The following is a 13,155-nucleotide window of genomic DNA, read 5'->3' on the forward strand; positions in this document are numbered from 1 at the left end:
ACTACCGCTGTGTGGCAAGCCAGCAGCACCTCAATAACTGGTCTCCCCATTTCCACCCGAACCCCCAGGTCTATTCTGCACATTGCAGAGGAGGGATCCTTCATGATGAAAATTGTATCACATCAGCCCCCCGCTCAAAACCCTCCAGTGCATGTTTATACTCAGTAAAAGCCAGTTTCCCTAATAACCTTCAGGGCTGAATGGGACCAGCACCCCAACACTTACCACCCTGTCCTCATCTCCTCCCCTCCTAGCTCACTCTGCTCCAGCCACCCTGGCTTTTTACTTTTCTTTTCTTTCCTTTTTTTTTTTTTTGAGAGAGATTCTCTCTCTATTACCCAGGCTGGAGTCCAGTGGCGCAATCTCAGCTCACTGCAACCTGTGCCTCCCAGGTGCAAGTGATTCTCCTGCCTCAGCCTCCCAAGTAGCTGGGATTACAAGTGTGCACCACACGCCACACACCTGGCTAACTTTTGTATTTTTAGTAGAGACGGGGTTTCACCATGTTGGCCAGGCTGGTCTCAAACTCCTGGCCTCAAGCCATGTGCCTGCCTCAGCCTCCCAAAGTGCTGGGATTACAGGCGTGAGCCAGCTTCCTTTCATTTGCTTGCCCGACCAGCTTCCTTTCATTTGCTCAAACATGCAGGCACCTGCCTCCTGGCCTTTGCGCTTGCTGTTCCCCCTGCCCTGAGTGCCCTTCCGGGACATCCCAAGGCTCGCTCCTGGATCTCCTTCAAGTCTTGCTCGCATCCCCTTCTCAGCAGGTGGCTTCTCACTCTTACCACCCTGTTTCACATCCCTCTCTCTCCCCTCCTGTGAAGCTGCTTCCTGCATTGCTTAGGTCGTCTGACACACTGTGAATTTACTTAGGTTTGTTGATTTTTAGCCTCCCCCCCAGCACCCAGAGAGCTCCCAAAGGTAGATATGTTTGTCTGTAATGGTCAGTATTTTATCTCCAGTCCTAGAACACAGTAGGTGCCAAATCAGTATCTGGTGAATGAATAAATGACTTAGGCCTGGGCCATTCCTGGGGTACGGACATTCGGGCCCAAACCACATGTACTGAGAATGGGGAAGGGAGTTTTCCCAAAAGGAAATCCGGGTGCTGTTAGGAGAAAGGACCTTGGTGTCAGGTGGGGACCAATGCAGGTAACCCCTTCTGCAGACATTGCATTTGAGGCAGGAAAGCTCTGGGAGTTGCTTGGAACAGAGTCCCTCTCTGCCAGATGAATGTCATTCCTCAAATGCTAATAAATAAGGCATTTCAGAGAAGTACGGGGCTTTCTGTGACAAAAATACCCAGTAAGAAAGATGCCCCTCGGGCTCTCTCTTTACTGGAGACTGTATTGCAGACTCCTGTGCCAGAGAAGTTTCATTGCCTCAGTTTAACTGTTTGAATCTTGCACAGAGATCCAGGATACGTGTATCTGGGAAATTTGCCAGCTTAGGCAAAGATAACACAGCTGAATTGAGTGAGGCACTCGTGTCAAAGAAATGTGAGAATTTGTGACAAAAAGTGCCAATTGCTTTTAACCTTTTAATGTAGGTCATGGTTACCCATGTCAATACAATTATTATGAGCTTGTGAGGTGTGGGTTAGGAGGGGCTGGCTCGCTGGTTTAAACTGCCGGGAGAGAATGGCATCATGGATTATGCTGCCTGCTGGAGAGAGGAAGTTGCAGGTTCGCTCTATCATTTCCCTGTTTTTCTCTGGGAAAGCCCCACGCTTTCCTTTTTCCTTGACTTCCTTTAGCACGATAGGGTGGGTCTCCAAGAAGAATATCCCAAGTTCAGATTAGCTTCAACTGTGTGTAACAGAAAACCCATGGTAATAATAAGCAAAATAAAAGTGTTTTTTTCTCTCTCATAACCAGGATCTCAAAATAGAGGATTCCCAAATCATGGCTTCATGATTCTCAGTTACCTTGACTCTTTATTCTATATCACTACTTTGCCACCTTTAGAATCCTGCCTTTGAGCCTTAAATGGCTGCTCAAGCTCCTGCCATCACATCTGTATTCCAGCCAGGAGGCAGGAGGAAGAGTCAAAGAATGGCATGTCTCCCCTTTTTTTTTTTTAGGCAGTGTCTCACTCTGTTGTCCAGGCTGGAGTACAGTGGCACGATCTCGGCACACTGCAACTTCTGCCTCCCGATCAAGTGATTCTCCTGCCTCAGCCTCCTGAATAGCTGGGGTTACAGGTGCTGGCCACCACGCCTGGCTAATTTTTGTATTTTTAACAGAGACAGGGTTTCGCCATGTTGGCCAGGCTGGTCTTGAACTCCTGACCTCAAGTGATCCACCTGCCTCAGCCTCCCAAAGTGCTGGGATTACAGGTGTGAGCCACCACGCACAGCCGTATCTCCCTTTTTAAGAACACTGCCTGAAAGTTACATGCTTCCATTTACCTCTCACTGGCAGAACATCGTGTCATCATAAACTTTATTCCCATCGTCCACCTACTCATCTAAAATATGGGGATTATTATTAAGGAAGAAGGGGAGAACAGATATAGGGGGACAATTAGCAGTCTCTGCTGCAGTAGGACTCTTTCACTGGTTCCTTATAGAAGCTGCCCAAACGGAATGTGTTATTGGAATTCTAATTCCATCTGGCCTTGCCCTTGGGTCTTAAAATTAGAGGCCTGTTGTGTCTATTGTAATGTCTGTGCTTAACACCTGGAGCCATGTTGTGTAGAGAAACAGTTTACACGTTGGTGCTGTACATCACCTTCTTACTTTATGAAACAGCCATGTTATGTCCTTTTTAAGATGCACCTTTTTTATCATACTTCAACATCTCTAAGATTGGGATGCCTCATACAGTCTCTGTTGGTAAGGGGGGCATCATGCTGTTACTGCCATCACATGAACATCAGAATTTGCAAGTGGATGTCAGCAGCTCAGAAGGAAATCCCAAGACAGTAGTAGAGCATCCTTGATGCTGGAGAAGCCCAGGCTGTGTGGAATAGCACAGCATCAAAAACTCCAAGATAGAGAGATTAAGAGACATTGGACTCGAGATGTGAAAAGGAATACCTTAAACAATTTATTTCAATTATATTTTCCTTTTTAAAAATTTACAAGAGTGATAGATGCTTTTTTAAAATCTGGATCTAATATATTCTAAAAGAGTTCTTTCAGTAAGTACAAAAAAACCCTGAATGACAGGAACTCATCATAGGGGTAGCAGTTCTGACACTACTTTGTATGTATCCCAGGAATGAACAAATAAGCAAAAATATTATGGATGAGAGCCAGGTTTCTCACCACTGGAGAAAACCAGTTGCGATCAAAGGGGGGAGGCTAGAATGCACTCTGTGGTGTTGAATTAGAGTTAAAGGTATCAGTATAAATGCCAGATTCCATATATATATATGGAGAGAGAGAGAGAGAGAGAGATAGGAGATTTAGAAGTAAATTGTGTGTGTGTTAGTATCTTGCATACATTTCATAGTTCTGCCTGCTAAGAGGGCCTAGACCAATGACACCCCAGTAGCAGTGAGCACACCTGGTGTCCAGATCTTGGTTTCTAAACATCATTCTCCGATAAGGGGAACTAGGGCTCCTTGGAGAAATGGTTGATTTCATGGTTGAGGCAGAGAAAGTACAAAATGAGTTTAGAACATGTAATGAGACTAGAATATTTGAAACTCAAAAAATAATTGGTACATGTTGAAAGCACACAAGAGCCACCTTAAGGGAACTCTCAATGCCTAAGCCTGGCCCAGTTTGAACAATGAAACAAATAATGATAGCAATGGCTTTTAACCCACAGGGTAAAATAAGTATCCATGAGTCCATATTGATATAAATAAGTAATTGAATAAAGGAGGAGAAAGGACAACTCTTTCTTACAGGATAATTCCAGTAAGTGTAGAAGGGATTATGGAAATAGAAAATTATCTTCTTCCTTTTCCTCAGCAGGAAAAAAAAAAAAGAAAATTATCATTAGGCAACCACCAAAGTAATAATTGCTGTAGGCAAGAATCAATAGTTGTTAAAATTAGCAGGGGTAAGGGGGGTGGAGGGGGTGGGGAAGTATGATGAGACATAGGATGTTTACGTAGTGTCAAACTATCTTCCCACACTGCTTACAAAGGGAAAAATAGTAACATTTCAGTGGAGAAACCTGGCAGAGAGCTCCTTATCAAGGGATCAAGGTTAACGTCCTCTGTAATAAGGCAGATTGACATCATGTGCCTGCTGATACAGACTGAGAAGGGCACCTCATTCTGTCGTATTCTTGCCAAAAATGTATAACCTCAGTCTAATCATGAGAAAACAACAGACAAACCCAAAGCGAGGACATTCTACTGACTAACTGGCCAGTACTCTTCAAAAGTGTCAAGGTCGGCTGGGTGCAGTGGCTCACACCTGTAATCCCAGCACTTTGAGAGGCCAAGGTGGATAGATCACGAGGTCAGGAGTTTGAGACCAGCCTGGCCAACATGGTGAAACCCTGTTTCTACTAAAAATTCAAAAATTAGCCAGGCGTGGTGGCGGGCACCTGTAATCCCAGCTACTCGGGAGGCTGAGGCAGGAGAATCACTTGAACATTGGAGGCGGAGGTTGCAGTGAGCCGAGATCGCGCCATTGTACTCCAGCCTGGGCGACAGTATGAGACTCCATCTAAAAAAAAAAAAGTGTCAAGATTATAAAAGATGGGCTGATAAACTGTCCCATTTGGAGGAGGCCAAGGAGGACATACCAACTAAATACGATGTGGCATCCTGGGTTGGGTCCTAGACCTAAAAAAGGCATTATTGGGAAAGCTGGTAAAATATATGTACATTCTGTATATTACTTAACAGTGTGTATCAGTGTTTAATTTCCTGGTTTCTCTAATTGTATTATGGTTCTGTAGCACGATAACATTGGGGGGAGCTGAGTGAAGGGTATGTGGGAAATTTCTGTGTTTCTGTGCTTTTTTTGTTGTGTTTTTTGTTTTTTTTTTTTGTAATTTTTTTGTAAGCCTAAATTTTTTTCAAAATAAGTTAAAAGGGAGGAAAGTATTATGTCTTAATTTAACTGGCAGTGGTTTTTTTCTTATTGATACATAAAAATTAGTGTCACTTGTAATCAGTGACATCTTAGATTTGATAAAATCTGGTGTATAGGATTAAAAAAAGAATCTCCCTGTTATACCCTTCTAAACCCATATCCTTCCTCAGGGAGAAGCATTGTTACAGTTTACCCCGAATCATTTGAGGATTTTTTTTTTGGAAGTTGCCAATATATGTACCTGTTCAATGCATATAATATTTACATAAATGAGATTATTATTATTATTTTGAGACAGAATCTCGCTGTGTTGCCCAGGCTGGAGTGCAATGGCACGATCTCGGCTCACTGCAACCTTCGCCTCCCAGGTTCAAGCAACTCTCCTGCCTCGGCCTCCCAAAGTGCTGGGATTACAGGTGTAAGCCACTGTGCCCGGCCATAAATTGAATTATTTTTACACATTATTTGGTGACATGCCTTTTTTTCTTAATTGCATATTTTAGAATGCTTTCCTGCTCTGTTTGAGTGGAGCTGCCTTGTTTATTTAATGGCTGCATGGTATTCCAGGGTGTAGATGTTCCATAATTTATTTCACCATCTTCCTGGTGCTCACTGAGGTGGTTTTCAGATTGTACTCCTCCACTCGGCTGTGCAGTGAGCACCCTTGTGTACTGCCTCCTAGTGCACACATGGGTGTTTTTCTTTAGGATAAATACCTAGACACAGAATTGCAGAACTGACAGATATTTGCATTTAAGAGGCTACCAAGTTGTTCTCCAAATAAAGTTGAACCCACTGCCATCCAGCAGCAGCATGAGTGTGTGCCCATTTTCCCAGAACCTCACCAACCTTTCATATTATCAATCTTTTAGTAACTTGTGGTCTGTATGAAGAATGATTCATTCGTTCATTTACTTACATCATTGAACAGAAATGTTGAGTGTCTGCCCTGTGCCCAGCAGTGTCACAGACACAGGGAACATCCGAGCGAACAAAACAGATGTAGTCCTTGTCCCCTAGGAGTGTCTGAGAAGCAATGGTCTGAGCAGGTCATGTTGCTCATTGTTTCACGTGCATTTCTCTGACGGCCAGTGAGGCAGGGCACATGCTTTTCCCATGTCGTTTCTTCTCTGAATTCCTATCCCAGACCTTAGGCCACTTTTCCATTGAGTGCATAGTATTTTCTTTCTCCTTATTGAGCCCTAGAATGGGAGTGCTACTAAGTCTATCCCCTTTAGGGGATTTTGGCAAACCCCGTGGGGAGACTGCAGACACAGGTAGGATTTGAGAGGAAGGAGAGAGCCCAGACCAACCTGCAGGAGGTGGGGGATGTGCTGAGGCTGCATCTGTCCCTCCAAGTTTTTGTTTGTTTGTTTGTTTTTGAGACGGAGTCTTGCTTTGTACTCCAGCCTTGTCACCCAGGTTGGAGTACAGTGGCACGATCTCGGCTCACTGCAACCTCCGCCTCCCAGGTTCAAGCGATTCTCCTGCCTCAGCCTTCCAAGTAGCTGGGATTACAGGTGCCTGCCACCACGCCCGGCTAATTTTTGAATTTTTAGTAGAAACAGGGTTTCACCATGTTGGCCAGGCTGGTCTCGAACTCCTGACCTCAAGTGATCTGCGTGCCTTGGCCTTCCAAAGTGCTGGGATTACAGGTGTCAGCCACCGCGCCCAGCCCTGCCCCTTCCAAGTTTTGTGGCCAAACTCACTGCCCTGGAAGCCTCTTGACAGCCAGCCCCGTCAAACAGCCTTGTACCAGAGTGGCCTCACCACCTTGGTGGTGTGCATTTGAATACTGCTTTATGCCTATAACTGACATTGGAACAATGGCATTTGAGCAACAGAAATGTTTATCCTGTGCTTTCCTATGGCTTCTGTGGGCAGGTCAGCCATGGAGATTTCCGGCCTGTCCTCCATCCGTTTTACCAGTTATTAAGCCTTTGTGTGTTTGGACTCTGATGGGGTTGGACAAATGAACAAGATCAGGTCACTGTCCTCTGGGAGATGACAGTAGGGAGATTAAACCACTCATCCATGCATCAGTGGGTTAGCAAGATGACAGAGTCCCAGCCTGGCCAAAATGGCGAAACCCCATCACTACTAAAAGTACAAAAATTAGCTGGGCGTGGTGGCAGAAGTCTGTAATCCCAGCTATGTTGGGAGGCTGAGGCACGAGAATTACTTGAACTCAGAAGGCAGAGGTTGCAATGAGCCGAGATCGTGCCACTGCATTCCAGCCTGGGTAGCAGAGTGAGACTCTGTCTTAAAAAAAAAAAAAAGATGATAGAGTCCACATATGAGCATATGAGCTCCAGACCCGGACATCATGGGTTCAAATCCAGGTTCCATCACTTACCAGTCGTAATACCTTGGGCTGGTTATGTCACCTCTGTATACCTCACTTCCTCAGCTACAAAATGAGGACAATAATAGTACCTATCTCCATGAGGAGATAGGAGGACTAAATGAGCTTATACCTGTAAAATGCCTGGAATATAGCGTTCATTAATATTAAGGATTGTTTTTCATATTGCTCCCATTGTAGGGATATGATGGGGAAAGGCACTCCAGGCAGAGGGAACAGCATGAAGAAAGGCATGTGCTTCCCATGGGGAGGATGCACCTACTGAGTCAGCCCGGGTCTTAGGCCAGGAGTGCCAGAATCCAAATATGGCTGCCTAAGACTGGGAATGTGCTGGGGGTGTGCGCGCGCATGCAGGGTGGTGGTGTGGTTGGTGGGGGCATAGGGATTCATAGGCTCAACCCAAGGAAAAAGCAGAACTGGTCAAGTTCAAGTTTGGCATAAATCAAGGAGCCATACCTAGAGAGGGAAATGGAGGCTGGACTGGAGAAAGTAATGTCCCCTGCATCCTCCCGTCCTGCCACCCAGCCAGGGAGGCGGAATGCATGTAGGCGGGTGGGAGCATGTACTCTGGGTGCCCCTCCTGGGTTGGCCACAGGAGGACTTGCACCAGTCAGTCGCTCCTTCCTGTGCCTCTTACTTCTCATCTGTGAACTGGGAATCCTGAGGGAAGATTGAGCCCCCATCCCTGCCCCACCCTCAGTGCTGTCCCAGGCCTAGGAGATCAGGATAAGGACAGGGAGATTAATAAGAGGGTCTGGCTCCCTGGACAGTTCCAGACTCCCTATATAGTGCAGTTGGAAGGTGATTCCTCAATTTCCGGGGTCCCAGATTTCTGGGGCTTCTTTTCCAACCAGGCACTGGTATAGCGTCGGGTAGGGTGGTGGCCCGTGTATCACTGAGCACCAACTCTGATCCAAGCAGTAGGGATACACCAGGCCCACGGCGCCTGGGTGCACAGGCCTGGAAATGAGTCACATGCTCCCACTCGGCCACATCATTCCTTTTCCATGGTACGGACCCCTCCCCCAGGGTGGAGCTGGCCAGGCCTGGGTATGGCTCATTTCGTTTGCCTGTGGCAAATAATATGTGTCCCATAATAATGGGACCTTATAACTCAGGAGTGTGGTGTGGCATACTCAAGGCAGCGTGGACCGGACCTTGACCCTGACCTGTGGGTCCCCTTCACCCCTGTGGTTGAAGAAACACCAGCCATTCCACAGTTCTACCTCTTTTCTTGTTTGGTCTCTTCCTGTCTCACAGGCCTGTTTCCTCTGTCTGGCTTCTCCTGAGCCCTCTAACTTCACTCCATTTATGTCTTGCTCTCTTCTCTTTCAGTTCTGGCGTTTCTCACTGTGCAGCTATGGGGGGTGGAGTGGGGAGTGATCCTTCATGTGTAGCACTGTCCCCACATTGCATGACCCTTCTCACCCGTGGTCCCTGGGCACTGAATGTAGGATCCCCAGTCACTGAGACCACCCAAATTCTCCAATGTATTTTCATTTTTTTCTCCTCTTCTTTTTCTTTCCTTCCTTTCTCCCTTCCTTCCTTCCTTCCCTCTTTCTCTCTCTCTCTCTTTCTTTCTCTCTTTCTTTATTTTGACAGTCTTGCTATGTCACCCAGTGGAGTGCAGCTCACTGCAACCTCCACCTCCCGGGCTCAAGAAATTCTCCTGCTTCAGCCTCCCAAGTAGTTGGATTACAGGCACCCGCCATCACGTGAGCCCAGCTAATTTTTGAATTTTTAGTAGAGACAGGGTTTCGCCATGTTGGCCAGGCTGGTCTCGAACTCCTGGCTTCAAGTGATCCACCTGCCTTGGCCTCCCAAAGTGCTGGGATTACAGGTGTGAGCCACTGCGCCCAGCCCCCCAGTGTATTTTCAAACACCCCCACCATCTCCTACCACTGCTGAACTTGTTCTCCCGATTCAGCAATTGCTTTTTTTCTGTAGGATGTATAACTACTGCTGATCAATTTAAGCATTTATGGGATAGTTTCAGGAATGACCACAGTCATTGCTTCTATTTTTAACCCTAATAAATCAGAGGGTTCAGCTGGCTGGGGTCTCAGCATGGAATCACAGTTACAGAAGCATAGCAGGAGGGGCCTGCCAGCTGCATGGTGGGAGCCGAGTGCTCCTGTTTGCCTTAAAAAAAAAAAAAAAAAAAAAAAAGAAGAAGGAGAAAAGGAGAAAAAACACAAATCAGCAACCAGAAGTAATTAAACTGAAATGCAATTCCTCTTAAGGAATCTACCCCACTAACACAGCACAGGAGCCCATCTCCACACTCCCCGGCGCTCTCTTGCCCTTGAGGGGTCTCTTACATGTCTCTGTCCCCCAACCAAAGGGGCTGTTTCCTCTCCCTCATCCCCTGTACCATCCCTCCCCTATATACATCAGCTTAGCCCCTCTGCATGCAGCTATGAATCTGTCCTCTAACAGAAACAAGAGGAAAAAAGCAAAAAACAAGACTCCAAAGTTATCTTAAATCAGCAGAGAAAGGCAAGGAACATCCTGATCACCTATGTGATTTTTGTTCCATTCAGATATGTACAAAAATCTTTCATTTAAAAGGCATTTTAGGCTGGGCATGGTGGCTCACGCCAGTAATCCCAGTGCTTTGGGAGGCTGAGGTAGGAGGATTGCTTGAGCCCAGGAGTTTGAGACCAGCCTGGCCAACATAGTGAGACCCCATCTCTACAAAAAATGGGAAAAAAAATAGTGGGGCTCTGGTGGCACACACCTGTGGTCCCAGCTACTTGGGAGGCTGAGATGGGAGGATCACTTGAGCCCAGGAGTTCGAGGCTGCTATGAGCCATGATTGTGCCACTGCACTCCAGCCTGGAGTTTGCTTAGAGCAGAGCCAGGGTTTGTTTTGACCAAGACCCTGTCTCTGAACAAACAAAAAACGTCATTTTTACACTTTGGGAGGCTGAGGCAGGTGGATCACCTGAGGTCAAGAGTTCAAGACCAACCTGGCCAACATGGTAAAACCTCATTTCTACTAAAAGTACAAAAAAATTAGCCAGGCGTGGTGGCAGGTGTCTGTAATCCCAACTACTTGGGAGGATGAAGCAGGACAATCACTTGAACCCAGGAGGCAGAGGCTGCAGTGAGCTGAGATCACGCCACTGCACTCCAGCCTGGGCGACAGAGTAAGAATCCGTCTAAAAAAAAAATTTATATATTTATTGTTTCTATTGTACCTCAGACTTCTCTGAGGTGGGCAACATGCTCTCATATTGCAAATAAGTGAGGCTTTGAGTGATTTGCTCAAAATAAACAAGCCATTGAATGATAGAGGAGAAATGCTGGCCTGGTTTCAGTGGCTCCAGGCCTTACCCCTGAGAAGTAGAAGCATTGGGATTTATCCAGGCCCATTTGGTGTTTACAGCTTCTGTCTGCCCAGGCCCAGGTCCCTGCACACACATCTCCTGGGAGAGCTCTTGTCTTTGCACCGGGAGCTGGGCAGGGTGGCTCCTGTCCCTTTAGGGAATAAGATCAAGAAGGGGAAAAGCGTGACGGAGTGGAAAGAGCCATTGCTGGCCATTTCATAGACCCTGGCATCCGCCCACCTCTGTGCTGCTTAACTCCTTGCAGACCTTAGCCAGGCTTCATTAGTAGGACTCTCATTTTCTTATAACTTATCACATAGCTTCTTAAAAAAGTCATAACTTTTTTTTTCTTTTTTTTTTTTTTTTTGACAGAGTCTCGCTTTGTCGCCAGGCTGGAGTGCAGTGGCGTGATCTTGGCTCACTGCAAGCTCCGCCTCCCGGGTTCACGCCATTCTCCTGCCTCAGCCTCCCGAGTAGCTGGGACTACAGGGGCCTGCCACCACGCCCGGCTAATTTTTTTGTATTGTTAGTAGAGACGGGGGTTTCACCATGTTAGCCAGGATGGTCTCGATCTCCTGACCTCGTGATCCGCCCGCCTCAGCCTCCCAAAGTGCTGGGATTACAGGCATGAGCCACCACGCCCGGCCCATAACTTTCTTTAGAAGAAACTTCTCTGCCACCCTGCTGTGGAAATGTCTGCTCTGGCCTCTTTGTCCTGGAGCCCCACAACTCCAGCCAAGCCCTGGACTGTCTGTTTTTCATGGGCTGAGACATTCCCAGTTCTCTGGATGATGAGGTCTCTCTCTGCCCCCTTCCCCGCCACCACCTCCATCACAGGCCATCTGTCCCTGCACTGCCCACTCTCAGCCCTTTTAATAGCATGGTCCTTGGGGAGGATGGTGTCCAGGGTGGTTTCATAACAGGCTGGGGGAGGGGGGCCACAGGGACACCCCAGGGCTACTAAGGGGTTTAATTGAGATGGATGTTCAGGAAGCCAGGTGGCTAAAATATCCTGATGCATAAGAGTTTTCCAAGGAGGGGACCCTTCTTTCGGCTCTCCCAGCCCCGACAGCCTGGATGGATGGGTGAGTGTGCACACATCAGAAAGGATGGAAATGGGAGCGGGAGAGCCTCAAGGATGCCTTTCTAAAAATACAGCCCATCTGCATTGTGTTAGCTGGTTTCCTCGGAAACCACTGGGAGCCGGGACTCCAGCATGGCACGTGCGCAGGGACCCAGGCCTGCTTTTCTATTTATTGTAACAGGAATTTTCCCATTATATTAAATAATCTTTTATTATTGACACACAGTTTATCTTGTACCCTATTGATGGACATTTTTTCCAGTTTTTTTCTGTATTATAAATGGCACTGTGGTAAGAATTCTTATAGATAAATTATTTGTTGCCATCTCTGGTTTCCTTAGGCAATTTCTCCATGGGAGAGGATTGCTTCGTCTGAGAGTATGAACCTTTTAAATAGTTTTAATTCATTTGTAAAACTGCCCTCCAGAAAGATATATCCATTTATATACTCACAAGCCATATAAGAAGGTGCCTGTTTCAGTGCACCTTTGCTAGCGGTGTAAACTTCGCCAATGCCATTGGCAAAAAAAAGAAAGAGCTATTCATTCATTCATTCATTCATTCATTCATTCGAGACAGGGTCTTGCTCTGTCACTCAGGCTGGAGTGCAGTGGTGCAATCATAGCTCCCTGTAGCCTTAAACTCCTGGTCTCAAGTGATCCTCCCACCTCAGCCTCCTGAGTAGCTGGGACCACAGGCTCTCACCACCACACCCAGCTACTTTATTTTTTTCGTAGAGATGGGGTCTTGCTATGTTGTCCAGGTTGGTCCTGAACCTCTGGGCTCATGCACTCCTCCAGCCTCAGCCTCCCAAAATGCTGGGATTATAGGCATGAGCCACTGTGCCTGGCCAAAAAAAAAAAGTATCTTAATTTAAATTTCTTTGACTTCTGGTGAGCTTGAATATTTTTCCATGTATGTACTGGCCAATTTAAATGCTTTTATGAATTTCTAGATTATGTCCTTGGCTAGTTTTTCTCTTGGTGCATTCTGACCTCTGCCATCCTGAAATTGAGGGATGGTGGTGCTGTTCCTAGAGGAATTGTGGGGTCCTGGGACCCTCTGTCTTCCTTCCCCCACCACTGGCTCCTACACACACACACACACACACACACACACACACACACACACACACACACACACCACACACACACACACACACACACACACACACACACACACACACACACGCCTGCACGTATGACCCATTCTTCCTCTGAGGTTCAGAAACCCCTGGGGTTTCCCAGCAATTAGGGCCCTGGGCCCACCCTCTGGCAGCTGAGCAGCCCCTGTCTATCACCCCTCCCTGCTGGTGGCCTGAACTGAGACCTCCACCCCCTCTTTCAACATCACTCGGCCTGCCACACCACCA

The 13,155-nt window shown here is 46.9% G+C and overlaps 1 protein-coding gene across 12 annotated transcripts in view; it reads left to right on the plus strand.

Moving 5' to 3' along the window:
- NDRG4 (NDRG family member 4) overlaps window positions 1–13,155 on the plus strand; it is a 49,734-nt gene that overhangs the window by 10,316 nt on the left and 26,263 nt on the right. The gene's annotated exons all lie outside the window — the stretch shown is intronic.

This window comes from Hylobates moloch, unplaced genomic scaffold, assembly GCF_009828535.3.
Source record: "Hylobates moloch isolate HMO894 unplaced genomic scaffold, HMol_V3 SCAFFOLD_6, whole genome shotgun sequence".
NCBI classification, from domain to species: Eukaryota; Metazoa; Chordata; class Mammalia; order Primates; family Hylobatidae; genus Hylobates; species Hylobates moloch.